Source organism: Castor canadensis, chromosome 10 (genome assembly GCF_047511655.1).
Source record: "Castor canadensis chromosome 10, mCasCan1.hap1v2, whole genome shotgun sequence".
In the NCBI taxonomy this organism is placed as follows: Eukaryota; Metazoa; Chordata; class Mammalia; order Rodentia; family Castoridae; genus Castor; species Castor canadensis.
Window position 1 is genome coordinate 53,926,512 of NC_133395.1, and position 16,035 is coordinate 53,942,546.

At 35.4% G+C, this 16,035-nt stretch overlaps 1 long non-coding RNA gene across 1 annotated transcript; it reads right to left on the reverse strand.

Moving 5' to 3' along the window:
* Window positions 1–2,593: 2,593 nt before the first annotated feature.
* LOC141411598 (uncharacterized) lies at window positions 2,594–11,928 on the reverse strand. Its single transcript, XR_012436438.1, has 3 exons — window positions 11,897–11,928; window positions 9,674–9,833; window positions 2,594–4,981 (listed from the first exon to the last, which is right to left on the reverse strand). It is a non-coding gene; the product is annotated as an uncharacterized lncRNA (long non-coding RNA).
* Window positions 11,929–16,035: the final 4,107 nt, after the last annotated feature.

Consider the following 16,035-nt stretch of genomic DNA (forward strand, 5'->3'; position numbering starts at 1 on the left):
CCATGGAATCACAGTAACCCAAGAAGGGTGTGTCCCATCCAGTGTTCCCCCACGCCCACCCCTTCACCCCTGCTCAAAACTCTCTCCTGGGTTTCAGCACCAAATGAAAGGAAAAGAAAGTGAAAAGGCTGATATGAGAGACGTACTGAGAAAGAATCTGCAACCTTCATAAGCAGCAGGTCTTTATTAGGGAGAGGAGACCTGAGAGGGACCCTTGGCCAACAGAGTAATACTCTGAGAGGGACAAGAACACACCTTTCTTACAGGCTGGGGATTTTAAACATCCTGTGGGAGGAAAAGGGAGGTTGGAGGGGAAGGGCATTAGGTAAGATGGTTGGGAAGGAGAGTATGGGAGATGCTGGTCATTAGCAGGAAGGTTATTGGGGTTGGCAGGTATGCATGGTGTTGTCTCAACATTCCAGGAATTCCAGCATTTGCATTGTTTCAGTGCTTCTCCACATTCCACCAAGTTTTAGCAGTAGAATCACTGGGTTGTCAGATCTAATAGTCAAATTGTGCCAAAACCCTTGCATCTTGCACCACATCTGGACCTGCTATGTACAAATGCTTCCAATCAATGCTTCTATATGTTCATAACTCTCTTCTTTACACAAGTTTTACACTAGAATCTTCCCATTGGGATTAAGTAAACAGAAGGTATGTTTAACTCATATGCCAACTCTCAATTATTAGTGGTGTCTGTGTTCAGGAGTCAACAAGAAAGAAGGTTGAGATTCCATTGACAATGACTGATATTTCCTGAGGACAGAGCAAAGGATGTGCATACTAGCTTTCCATCCATTTGTCATCTTTCCTGCATGCTGTCCAGCCCAAATCCTACAGTGAACCAAGCATAGTAAATCCTCCACTCATATTTGGATAATGTTTGGGTTCCAAGGCAAATAATAGCTATGATTTTTGAATAGCTGATGCTACTTCTATTTTTTCTTGCCCAAATGGATGTCTTTTTCTTGGCCTTAGCATCTTGTATCTAATCATCTAACCCAGATATGAAAAATGTGTTTTACATTAAGAAAGGTCTTCATTCGTGAATCGCTAATGACAAGTCTAAGTGGAAGAAAAAAAGAACTTGAAATTTAAAATGAAAGTAGGTTGAGTTGTGGGATAATCTAAAATTTTGTTTCAAATTAATAGCTCCATTTTCACCTTTGGCATGACCTTAATGTAAGTCAGGCATGAAAATCCCTAGACATAAGAGATAAGGTGAAAAGAACAGTGGGCTCTTCAAAATTTCCAATACCTAACTGGAAAAAAACCTGTCCTAATTAGTTATCTGCAATTATGTTGCAAAATTTCATAGTATATAATAATGGCCCTCACATCCTCTCACTCAAACTCCCGTGCCCTGGCTCCATGTCATCCCATTAAAGGGACCGAAGTGAAGCAATGGCTCTTTACACCTAGACCTGACAGATCTGGAGAAGCTATTAATTCTACTGTGTTTTGTATTAACACATCAAACCAAAGGAATTCCTCGATAGGAACTAATGGATCCTGCACCTTCCACTTAACTTCCTAGGATATGACTCTGTTCTCCTTATTTCCAAAATAATCTACAAAAGTTGTTTTTTTTAAGTTCATATTGAATACAGATAGAAGTTTAAGAAGTTTTTTAAAGTACACAATTCTTACAAAATTCACAAAATCCTTGCCATTTTAAACTTCAAGTTAATTAAATATTGCTACCGCACAGGCTAATTTTACTTTCTTCTACTACTACAAATCTCATAAAACTCTTTCACACTATGATTTTCTGCTTTATTTGTTTATATACTTATTTAAAATATTTTTAGCTGGGATCTTTCTATTGATTCTTAGTCTGGATGTCTGCACAGAAATTTACAGAAAGTTGGATGTTTTATAAATGAATCTTTGGCAATCTTCCTGTGTTTTGCAGCACAAAATAAATGAGCAAAAATCCCTTTAATCTTCAGAGACATTTCCTTAGTCTCACCTCCCATCTCAAGGGTTTGGAGCTTTAAAGCCACCAATCGGAGTTTTAGGATAAGCAGCAGAATACAGAATTCTATGGTGACATTGTACCAGCAACCTGCAGTTGCAGTGCCCTGTCTCCCTCTTAAAAGGAGAGCTTCTCCTTCACTTTTGAGCAGCGACAAGGCAATAGTAATTAAGATCAGAATCTCAGAAATCAAAAGAAAAAAATATTTTCAAAAAAATAAAAATAAATGAGAAAACTTCATAAAAAATTGTGAAGTTTGTGCTTGTAATATGTGAAGGGACACATGCAGCAGCTCTTATGAACCCATAAATTAGAGGATAGAATTACTCAGCATACAAAAGCATTTCTTATTTTATTAAAAAGAAGACATCTCACAGATTGTGAAGAACTTTATATAATGAGAAACTAAATGCTGAAGTGTCTCAAGTCACTGTTGATTAAGTATTAGAGAATATAAGGACATTTCAAAATTATAATAATTGAATGATATTTACATGGTGATTGTTCTCTATTTCTTTAAAATTTTAGACAGTTAAAAACTTATTTTGAAAAAAAAAGTTATTTGGACAAAATGCTTCATTATCCCTGTTTTCTTTCCATGGCCTTGCCCTGTGTAAACATGAGTATCATTTCCATTTGAATAGATGATAGACAGAAAAATAGAAGAATAATATAACTGATACATTTATATATATATATGTATATATATCTTTTCTCCCTTTCTATGCCACCTGCCTAATCCAAGGTCCCTTATTACCCACTGACTTTGTACTGTAGCTTTGATACAGAACCTTCTCCAGTCTGTTCTCCACAACACCCTTTCAACCCTCATCTCACACCACACCTACTACTCCTTATCTGCCTTCCATGTTTCATTCACACTCTCCTCCTCACATTTCCAGTTGGAAATGCAGTTACTCCTACCTGAGACTTTGTAATCCTCTCTTCCTACTATGGCACCCACTTCTTCCTAGGGATTTAAAATCAGTACCAACTCGTTCTTTAGTTGATCAATTCCTAAATGTTTTTTATTGCACTTCCATCAGTATAACTTTTACATTCATATGTAATAAAAATGTGTACACACATGCACACGCAGAAACACTCATGCATTTTATACATAGACACAGGTATGCTATGTATGTAATGAGAAATATACTAGAAGTAAGTATGAAGGATATCTTTAATATAAAATAAAAAAGTGCCGCACTTGTGGTTGTACTTATTAATGCTTAAGAAGCTACATTCTTCATTAAAATAATGTTTTTAATATTTTAGGAAGAAGTATGATAAAAATATGCAGTGATTTAAAGGTCTGCTCCTAAATTCTGTTTACTTTGGTTTTTGACATTAAGGGCTAATAAAAGCTGAATAAAAGTTGCTTTATAAAAGACCATAGATCAGAATGGTGGTAGAGTTTATAAATTGGCTCTACAGACAGACTGGCCTAATGAAACTGACTTCACTTATGTTCTCACTGTGTGATCTGTGGGTGGTTTTCTAACTTCTCTGTGCCTCTTGTGGAAAATGAGCATGTTAATTGTATCACCCTCCACAGAACTGTGATAACTGAATGAGTGCATATGTATAAGTTACTCTGGCCAGGGCTCAACACTGAGGAAATGCTTTACTAATGCCAGCTATCATCATTGTATTGAAATATTCAGAGACATGCTGCAGCATTTTGTGTACTTCTGGCTTCAATTACTCTATAATGCTATGAATTATCATGCAATGAAATATTTCGAGAATGATGCTAGTTCTGTATCATTTCCCCAGCATCATTTTGATAAATTTCAGCCAAGCTGCCACTATGTAAGAGTTTATATCTCTATAGTTTATCTATAAAATGTTTTAATTAAAAAAGTCATAAGTCTAATGCATCTTTTCTTTAGACAAGTGACTCACAAAAATAATTGCTTTTATATTTCATTACTAAAATAAGATCTTGAAAATGCCATAAGCTCAGGCATGCCAGAAACATCTGTTCCATCATCCAACTTCATGACAAACCTCCCACATTGTAAATGTGCTCTAGTACTTGTTTCTTCAAATATTAAATAATATTTTCTCTATGTCAGTATTACTGGCAAAGGAATGTATTTTACTTTGCATCATATTGTTTCCATGTCTGGTTTCAGCCATTTTCATTACAAAATTTAAATTTGATCATGAAATTCAAGTTGGCATTTTGAATTCTGTTATTAAACAGGAAATCTCAAGTGAGATTTCCAATCACATGTCCTTATGCTTAGTGAAGATTTATAGAGTACTGTGCATCACAATATGATAAACATAGTTGAAACCATTACAAAACATAGTCTTTTTGCTCTAAGATCCTGGGCTGCTTAGTGTTCATGACTTTCTCAAGGCCTCTATAATTGGATCAACATTGCTGTGTCTCAGTGTCCTAAGAAGAGCTCAAACTAAGGATGAGAGATGCAGTTCTTCCATTTCTTAGTCACTCTCTTTGCATTATTAGTGTCGTCTTCAGTCTGTAATTTCAACATAATCATTTTAAAGCCATGTATTCATTTTGAAAAGACTAACATAGTTAATAATACAAGTTTACACGATATGACTTGAGCAAAAGTATATCATGATCTATCTCAATATACCAAGTATACAGTCTACTGTCAGTCAGTTTGAATCTTCCACTTCTCCTTCAGGAGATCTCAAGTTCTAAACATGACTCAGAGTTGATCTAGGACCAGTTAAGTGTGCTCTAATGTGTCTACATAGTATTAGAAAAATGGTTGTGTGATTTTTTTTCTAATGTGTAGATAAACATATATAAGATCTAGTACTCTTTTGGTGCTTTTTCAATGGAATGCTTTGTACTCTGAGTTATGAAGTATCATTTCCACTGTGGAGGCCATCACTTAACTCTTCTGGATCATCACTTCTTCAGGAGAGCTTGTCAGGAGAAGTGGTATCTTGTTCATTGGCTTTCTATAAGAACATATACTCTCAAGAAGTCATCATGCTTCATTTCCGTTCCTAAAAGATACAAAGACAACATGAAGATTATGGAGACTGGTCTAGCAATGTGCCTTATTCCATATGATAGAGAAGAATCAACATGAATTGACTTTTATGTCATTGTGACTACTTATAGGCCCAAATACTCCCTGATTTTAGCTAACATCAACATAAATTCATTATTCTCTTATTTTATTTTTTGAATTAATTTGATACTTTCCAAATTAAGTCTCTTGGCTTCCTCTGAGCCTCTCTTATCTTAAAATTCACAAGTTTTTCCAAATGGAATTGGAAGATACCCAGAAAACTAGGTCTGAAAAGAGGTAGACAGCCACGGAATACAAAACCTAGAAATGAAATCTAAAGATTTCAGTGAGGAAAGAAACAGATTACACAAATGGGTTTCATTTATGGATTCCTCTCAGAAGTGATACACTGTTTATATATGTGTACATATGCACTTTGGTTATGCAGTGACAAAGGTCAACAGACATGACATCTACAATTCTAAGGCATCATGGTGCATTAAAGAGTGAGAAGAAATTTAAAGTAGAATTCAAGGCCTAAAGTGAAGAGAGAGAAAAATACATGCTTTGCTTCTGGAAGTACTTTTGAGAGTGATACATTTAGAATAAGAAATAAAGTTTCTCTAAGGCAAAGGAAGAAAAAAACAATAATCACCTGCTATTCTAAGGACATAGGACAAAACACTCTCAAGGGTATATTGTAAAAAATAGTCCTGAAATATCAAAACAATTTACTGGACTGGTTGAATTACTTGATTTTTGCACATCTGATTTTTCAAATTCAATCAATTTCCAGCCAGCTTTTCTACTTTGCCATCTGTTTCTAAAGCGAAACTTAACACAAGTCTGTGGAGGATGAGGTTTGTTTTGTTTCTTTTCAATCTAAAATTTAGTGAATCATGTCTAGGCTAAATTCCAGGTTGAATGGATCATCAAAATCCAGCCTCACACCCACATGTTTCTTAAGTTCAGAGCAGAGCATGTTGTCTTTCTTGTTGCATTACTTTAAACCATAGGAAATAGATTCACTGTGCTAACAAGCATCCAAATAGCACAGGCAGGAGTGTTTCCCAAGTAAATCTGCAGTTAACAGACATTTCGACACTATTCATCTCCACCAAGTACCAAATTCTCTGCTGCATTAACTTTAATGCATGTTGAAACTCTGCTTATTCTGAATCTGATATTTTTACTTAAATAAATTTTGCATATTTTGTGTAGGATAATCTGGTACATGTCATCATGTAAGGATAAACAAACTTGGCACATTGATTCTAGTATGAGGTGACCGTGAGTTCACATTTATCTCACTGGAGTGTAAGAATTCATTGTTATATCACAATAAATTTCCATACAATAGTAATTCTTTTGTTCTCTCTATGGATGAAGAATGCATTTACCCTTGAAGTTTGGGAAAAAAATGAAATGAAAACACTATAGAAATAAAGACAAAAAATATGCCAATATAACCATGCCTAACAATTAGGGCCAAAATAAGAGGCTGAATTGAGAAATATAACAGAAGTGGTTAGAACATGAACAGTATTCAATAAATGTTACTTGTAATTGTTATTACACTCAAAACAACTCTAAAAATTCTGGTTTGGGTATTTTTTAAGGAATACATAAAGCAATAAAATGCTGTCCTTTTGCACACCAGGACTATGACTCATTTAAGATAAACAAATACCACATGTAACGATTACAGAGACAGACTCCATCCTCTTTGATCTAATATAAAGACTTGTGTGGAACTGTGCATGAGAGATGACAGACCTGTTTCTGAGATACAGGAAGACAGGGAGATGCTTGGGTCTGGCATCTAAGTGATTACTGAGTTCCTCCCAAGCACTACTTAAGTTGCATACTTTGTACTGAGATTTGAGAGGCCCAAGGTAAAAAAAAAGAACATGTACAAAGACATTATAATGATACCCATAATTTTTTAGAATTAAGGTATGCTAATAAGAAAAAACAAAAAAAATGTGTAAAGTGAAAAAAGTTCCTCCCTACAAAACAAAACAAAAAAATTAATAAAAAGGCTGCTACAAGAGGGAACTCACTCTGAGAAACTTCTGCAGAAAACTCTGAATTCAGTTGGTTATTATTAAAACCAGCAGGCCCCCGGGGAAGTGAATTTATCTCACTCTAAACTATTTCTCTGTGATTAAACAGTTGTTATTTAAAATGCAAGTTGGATTTTCTTTAATAGATTATAAATTTCTAGAGGGCAGTGGTTAATCTCTCCACCCCCTATTTTTGATTCAGGCAGTAGACTGCCTTACAGATTTTATTCTTCATACATGTTATTTTAAAATACAATTCATAATTGCAATGATAATATTCAAAACAAGACATATGAAAAAAATACTGTGATTTGATATTGTTTTAGGCCCTTGATTTTTATTTTAACAGTCTTATTAAGCTGTAATTAAAATATAACACAAATTGAAAGTGAAAAATTTGATGTTTTAATATGTATACATGCATGAAACATCACCACAGTCAAGATAATTAACACATCTGCTATTCCCAAATATTTCCTCATGCCCCTTATAATCTTTTGCTCTGGCTCTTCTTTGTTCCACATGCCATCCATCTTTCTTCTGCCAGTATTAATTAGTTTATAGTCACAAGAATTTTATATATCAATTCATACAGAAAGTATTCTTTCACTATAAATTCTGTCATGCAGCATAATAATGCTGAAATCCATCTCTGTTGCGTCATGTGTCAATTGCTCATTTTCATGTCTGAGTAGCATTTTGTTAAATTGATTTAATAAAATTGTAGGTTGACAATTTACTCACCAGTTGATGGGTAGTTGTGTTATTTACACTTTAGGTACTATAAATAAAAATGTGTTGAACATTTTGCACATATCCATATATGCTATCATTTCTTTTGGATAAATATTTTAGAATCCAATGAGAGGGCCAAATAGTAGATAAATGCCTAACGTAGAAAATATTACCAACGTCTTCTCCAACCTTTACATTTCCAGAAGCAGTGTATAAAAGTGCCAATTCCTTCCCATTCTTGCCAGAGATTATTTTTCTAAATTTAAACTATTCTAATAGAGACACAGTAATATTTCACTATGGTTTTAATTTGCACTTCCCTATCAAGTATAGATTTTAAAAAGCTTGATATGTTTTACTTGCCATTCATTGTTCTTTCTTGATGAAGTGCTCATTCTAAAATTTGCTCATTTTTTGAGGGGCTATGAAGTTATAGATTATGGTTTATATTGTACATGTATGAGTCAAAACCTTCAAGATCATTTGTTAAAAAGAAGAAAATTTTCTTCATTTAATTGCCATTGAACTTTTGTCAAAAATTAATGACTGTATGTGTGTGTGTGTGTGTGTGTGTGTGTGTGTGTGTGCATGTGTATGTGGGTCTATGTCTCGATATCTTCCATTCATCTGTTCTTGACACAAACATCAAACTTCAACTACCGTAGTTTTACAGTATGTCATAAAATATATTTGTTAGCCCTCCACTTGTTCTTTTTTGGTGTTTTGTTATTCTAGCCTATGAATTTTAGAAAATATTTATAAATTTACATTCAAAATGACTGTGAAGACTCTATTTGGATTTCACTGAATTTCTAGCTCAATTTGAAAAACATGATATATTAATAGTGTGAAGGGTTCTGAACAATGAATACAACATATCCTTCCATTTGTTTAGTTCTTTAATTTTCTTCAATGATGTTTTGTAATTTTCACTATATAACTGTATAGTGAATTCATCTCTATTTCCTTTTTTCTGTTTTATAATTTATTTCAGATTATTTATTGCTTTTTATATAGAAATACTATACATTTTGGCATATAAGTCACACATCGTGATCATTTACTAAACTCATTCATTAGTTCTAATTGGATTTTTATATATTCTGTGGGATTTCCCACAGATATGATTTGTATCAAATAGGAATAGAGTTCTACTTTTCCCACTCCTCTGAATACCTTTGTTTTTAAATCCTTAGTACGTAGCATTTTAAAACCTCTAGTACACAGAATTTATAGCACTCATTGAGTAGAAAGGATGAAAGTGGCCAAAAGAAAATAAAAGTTGGATGAACTATGCTACCTGATTTTAAGGTGTGCTATAAAACTAGAGCAAATCCATATCATTGGAAGAATAGTAAATATATAGATTACTATAACAAGAAAAAAATGAATACCCACAAGGAGAAAAACAATTAACCTAGACTGAAGTGAATACCTTTTTGTACCATTTCCAAAAATTGACTCAAAATGGGTCTAAATCTAATGGTAAAACCTAAAATTATGTCTTAGGGAAAAATCTTTCTGATTTTGGGTTAGGCAAAGGTTATTTAGCTATGAAACCTAAATCACGAGCCATAAAAAGAAAGTAATAATTTGAATAGCACAAAAATGTTTAATTCCTCATTTATAGACATTTTTAAGAAAAAAAAAAAACATATACACAGACCAGAACCACAGATCTATTTGAAACAATCATAGGTGATAATGGACTTGTACTGATTATATAAACAGAAAGGTAGATGGATAGATAGATGTATGAGTATATGTATATGTCTGTATATAATAATGAGATGATTCACATTATTAAGTAAAGACTTAAACTATAATAAAATACCAGAATAGCTACTACCTAACTTTGCTTATCTTCAATTCCTGCCCATTACCTTTGTACTCAAAGTTGATCCTCACACCAATACCACTGTCACAGAGCTTGTCAGAAATACAGCATCTTGGGTCCCATCCTTGAGCAACTCAATCAGGATCCTCATCTTTAAAAAGTCCCAGGAGATGCCAGGTGTGGTGGCTTTATGCCTGTAATCCTAGCTACTTGGAGATGGAGAGTAGGAGGATTGCAGTTTGAGTACAGTCCAGGCAAAAAGTTAGCGAGACCCCATCTCAACTAGTGAGTGTAGTGGTTTGTTCCTGTCATCTGAGATACACAGGAAACACAAATAGGAAGATCACAGCCCAGGGTGGTCTGAGAATAAATGTGAGACCCTATTGGAAGAATAACTAAACCAAAAATGTCTGCCTGGGGCATGGCTTCAATGGTAGAAAGGGTGCCTAGCAGATTTAAGAAAAAGCTGTAAAAGGGTGAGTATAGGGGAAATATTAAGCATGTAAATGGAAAAATAAGACTTGTTGAAACTATTCTAGGAATGGGGGAGAAAGGATAAAGGAGAATGATGGAAAGGGTGAATTGACCTATGACATAATGTAAGAGCTTTTGTGAATGTCACAGTGTACCCCTAGTACAATACTATAATAATTTTTTAAAAGGCTGCCTAGCAAATGCAAGGCCATGAGTAAAAACCACAGCACACACACACACATACACACACACACATACACACAGTCCCACTTGGGTCAACAGATACTAATGTTTGAGAAATTCTGTAATCTCTTTTCAAGCAGGAATCTTTCCAGACTGCACAGAGTTTCTCTTCAGATTCCTAGTCTGTTTTACAAGGTGTAAAAATCTCTAATTTTTTACTTTCCAAATGGGGAATTTTATCCATGAAGATTTTAAATCCTTAGGAAAGTTTGTACGGCCTCCTCTGAGTCTTTGTCTACTTGCTGTTGTTTTCAGGAATGAGCATCCATCTCTCTTTTCCTTTTAAACCATGGCAAGAGGGTAAATTAATTAAAATCTCACTTGCCATTTAGTCTCCATTATAACCCCTAAAACTATAATTTCTCCTCACCAGTAGGGAATCACTTTGTACGTTGCCTGTATGCCTGAGCCTGAGCTCTTTGTCCTTCAAAGCCACAGATTTCAGGAACATAATTTGTGATGAATAATTGTGCTTTACACCTAAATACTTCTTTTACTAGACCAGAAAATTTTATATCTTCATTATCAAAATTGTCCTCATGTTTAAAGCAACTCTCCTATGATCCCTGAAAACATAATTTGGAAATCATTCAGTCTACCATAAACATGATTTGTTGTAAAATTGAAAAGTTGTTTATTCAATGCATAGAACTTTGGTTGTCATTTAGCAGCACTTTAAAAAAAAAGAAAACATGCATACTGAATAAAGAATATACTAATATTTTAATAGTTAATACACAATCTGCATGCCATATAACTAGAACATTAGAAAGTAAAGAATAGAGAAATTCTAGGAGATTCAAGATGGCAGAAGGTAGGGAATCAGAATTCCTGAGCTCCATGACTCCAGAAACCACCTTAAGATGTGGGAGCTACACTTGGGTAATTCTGATTGCTTCTAGCCAAAATAATAACCACCATCATATTAGGTGCATATAAAATTCAAGGACTGACCCTTAAAACCACTTTTAATTGCACCTAACAGCCTGGAAAATCCTGGCACAGCTCAGCCAGCAGGCCATTTCTCTCTCTCCTTTTTTTTTTTTTCTTTCTTCTCTCAATAAGCAGAAGACAGAGCATCAATCAGAATCAAATTCTGTGACATCCTGCATGGAAAGCCTCCCTATGCCCCTCAGCACTGAGAAAAGCAGTATGCCATTTCTCCCAACCAGCCAGTCCCAAGGCTGCTTGCATAAACCTGCAGAATGAACAGGTGAGCAACACAAACCCTAACTATCCCCCCACCCCAGGGAACAGAATCTAGTACAGGCCCTGGGCAGATTAACTCCTCCCCCATAACAAAACTGAAAAACATAAGCAGTGAGTTGCAATCTAACTCCCACAACCTGGGTGGGGTGGAATGCTGAACCTGCCTCTTTGAAAGGGGGTGGGGGAAGGAGACGAATTCTCAGTGAACAAAGCCAGGAAAGGTAACAAATGTTGAGAGTGGGGATGGGGCAATAAGTCAACTGCCCAGAGTAGCCCAACTAGCACTGAGCAGAGGTGAGGCAAGGCACAAAGGCTGAGAGTGGGTGTGGGGCAATAAGCCAACCTCCCAAAGCAGAGCCGGTGTGGATCCCTGAGCTGGTCTCATGAGACTGAGGGCAGGACTCAAAACTGAATTGTCCCACCTTGCTGGGGGAGGAGCCAACCAAACAGAGTTTTAGCTGTAGGGAATGCAGCTTCTGCATGGCAAAAACAACAACAGCTCTGAACACCTTACATAAACTTGCAGTGAGTCACCTCAGGCCCCAATGGCAACCTGCCTTGTGGACAGAAGGAACCAAATACTATTCACAAGCCAGTCACCTGGTGAGACAACATCAGAGCTCCCACCTGTAACAGAAGGCCCATAAGACCAAGGAAAGTGGGAAAAAAAAGAAAAAAACCCTCCAATCCTCTCTACCCCAAGCTGTCCAATGAGAGGGGCAGCACCTTTCTCACAAATCCTAGAGTACCAAGCACTAATACAAGGATTGGACACCAAAAGAATAACTCCAGAATTTTTACAAAGCACTCTAAACTTTTTGTTGTTGCTGTACCTGGTGTTTTTTCTTTCTTTCTTTCTTTTTTTCTTTCTTTTTGTACTATTAACATTACCATCACTACTTCCTTATCCCTATTCTTATCCCCTTCAATTCCCTCCCCCCTTTTCTTGTGCTAAAAATCCATTGTTCTCCCTCCCAACTACTCTTTCTGCTCCTTCTCATCCACTCTCTCCCAATCTTTGCCTCCCCCCATCCTTCTTCAACCCATCACAACACTACACCTCCCTCCAACATGCTCATACCTGCTGACTAGCCTACTGCACATATCTGCAGCCCCCTGCAATCCCTGACAAAAACACCCTCCACTACAACAGCAGAAATACACTCAAACACATGCAAGGGCCACAAAACCCAGCAGCCCCATACCACTTTCCCCACCCAACCCCCATTCTCCACCCCCCCTTTTAGTGTTACCTTTACCAATTACCAAATTTTCCATCTCTAGCCTAATAACCATTACAACCTCAACTCCCACTGTTTATAGGTATTATCACCAAGGGGTTTTCTACATAATATGTAAAGAACTGGTCTGCATTGACCTGTGAATTTGGTATTGCTAATTTGCACCTGCAGGCCAGGGACAGAAAGAGCACATCAACCTAACTAACAACCAAGTCAGTCACAACACAAAAATTAAATCAAGGGAACGAAAACAGGCAATTAAAACCATCAACTAGCCTATCAAGATATAGTTGCACAGCACCAAGTAGAGAGTGGGGACAAGAAGAAAGGATGGAAACCACACTCCACAAAAAAAGAATTCAATAGAGGATTTGGAGGAAAATGAAGAAAATGGATACCTAATTCCTGACTCCAACAAAACAATAATAAATGACACTAATGAGCTCAGTGACACCCACAAAAAATCCCTTAAAGAGAAAATCATGGAAGAGATCACTGATAAACTAATGGAGAAGATAAAAGACATGGCTAACCAGAAAGTATAAGATGCAGTCAAGAAATTTCAAGATTCCAAAAATAAAGAACATGAGAAGTCACAGAAACAAATAAATGAACTCAGAGAGGACTTCAACAAACACCAAAGTGAAACAAAGGACACTATAAAAAAAGAGATAGATGAATTAAAGAAGATAACACAAAATGTAAAACAGGACTTAAACAGAAATATGGAAAACCTCTGAAAAAAGAATCAAACAGAAATACCGAAAATAACAAGACCCTTTAGTCAAACAAAAACAAAGTGGAAGGCCACTCCAGCAGACTAGAACAAGTGGAAGACAGAATTTCAGAGATCAAAGATAAAATAAAATTTAAAGAAAAAGCAGAACTCTTAGTCTAACATCTCAAGAGCTGTGAAAGGAATATGCAAGATGTCAGCAACTCCATCAAAAGTCCAAACCTGAGAATCATGGGCATTGAAGGAGAAGAGGTACAAGCCAAAAGGATATGTAATATATTAAATAAAATAGTAGCAGAAAATTTCCCAAATCTTGAGAAAGTTCTGCCCACTCAGGTACAGGAAACTAAACTGACTTAACCAAAATAGAACCTCTCCAGAGCATATTATCATTGAAACAATAAGCATAGAGAACAGAGAAAGAAGATTAAATGCTGTACAAGAGGAAACAAAAACATAAAAAGATAAACCTATCAAAATAACAGATTTCTCAACAGAAATCTTAAAAGCAAGAAAGACATGGAGTTATGAAGAGTGGTCAATGAATGAAAATAATTTCAGCCTTAAGATACTCTACCCGGCAAAACTATCACTCAAAGTTGACGGAGGAATAAAAAGCTTCCATGATGAACAAAAACTAAAACAGTACATGACCACCACTACAGGAGATTCTACAAAGAATTCTGCACACAGAAGATTAAAGCAAACAAAATCATGAGACAATGGGACATATTAAACCACAGGAGAAGAAAAGACAAGTAACCAGAAAGTAGAATTGACTTGGCTCCACAAAATCAAACCCTTAACAAAAACAACAAAAAGACAGGATTCACCACATACCCATCAATATTAACACTGTATGTCAATGGACTCAACTGCCCTATCAAAATACACTGTCTGGAAAACTGGATTACAAAGAAAGATCTGACAATCAGTTTTTTATAAGAGACCCACCTTATTGACAGAAATAAACACGGGCTTAGAGTGAAAGGCTGGAAAAAGATTTACCAAGATAATGGTTCCTGAAAACAGACAGGAGTAGCAATATTTATATCAGACAAAGTAGACTTCAAACTTACATTGGTCAAACAAGACAAAGAAGGACACTTCATACTAATAAAAGTGGCAATACACCAAAAGGAAGTAACAATTATCAACCTATATGCACCCAATGTCAATACATCCAATTTCATCAAACATACACTAAAGGACTTAAAAGTTCATATAGACTCCAACACAGTGGTAGTGGGAGACTTTAATATCCCTCTATCACCAATAGATAGGTCATCCAGACAAAAAAGTCAACAAAGAAATACTAGACCTAAATGACACCATAGGTTAAGTGAACTTAACTGATATTTACAGTATATTCTATCAGGCAACAGTAAAATATACATTCTTCTCAGCAGCCCATGGAACTTTCTCCAAAATAGATCATATCTTAGGGCACAAAGCATGCCTAAACAAACACAAGAAAATAGAAATAATTCTATCTGATCTATCTGCATTCTATCTAATCACAATGCAATAAAACTAGAATTCATCAACAAAATCAACAGCAGAAAATATGCTTATAAATAATTGGAGGCTGACTAACACATAGCTCAACAGTCAGTGGGTCATTGAAGGAATAAGAGAGGAAATCAAAATGTTCCTGGAACTTAATGAAAATGAAAACACAACCTATAAGAACTTATGGGACACAGCAAAGGGAGTCCTAAAAGGAAAGTTTATAGCCACAGTACATATATTAAAAGGACAGAAAGATCTCAAATAAATGACCTAATGCTACATTTCAAACTCATAGAAAAACAAGAACAAGTAGAACCCAAAACAAGCAGAAGGAGAGAAATAATAAAAATAAGGGACAAAATTAATGAAATAGAGACCAAAAAAAAAAAAAATACAAAGAATTGACAAAAAAAAAAAAGCTGTTCTTTGAAAAAATAAATTTGTCCCTGGCAAATCTGACTAAAATGAGGATGGAAAAGCCCACATTAGCTAAATTAGAAGCAAAAAAAGGTGAGATAACAACAAACACCTAGGAAATAAAGGGAATCATCAGAGACTACTTTGAGAACCTATATTCCAATAAATTTGAAAATCTTGGAGAAATGGACAAATTTCTAGATACTTATGACCATCCAAAATTGAACCAAGAGGATATTAACCACCTACACAGATCTATAACATGTAATGAAATTGAAGCAACAATAAGGAGTCTCCCAAGAAATAAAAGTCCAAGGCCTGACAGAGTCACCACTGATTTCTACCAGACCTTAAAAGAAGAACTAATATCAACACTCCTTAAACTTTTCCATGAAATAAAAAAGGAAGGAATACTGCCTAACTCATTCTAATGAAGCCAGTATTACACTCATCCCAAAACCAGATGAGGACATATCCAAAACGGAGAACTACAGGCCAATCTCCTTAATGAACACTCATATAAAAATTCTCAATAAAATAGTGGCAAATTGAATCCAACAACATACCAGAAAAATC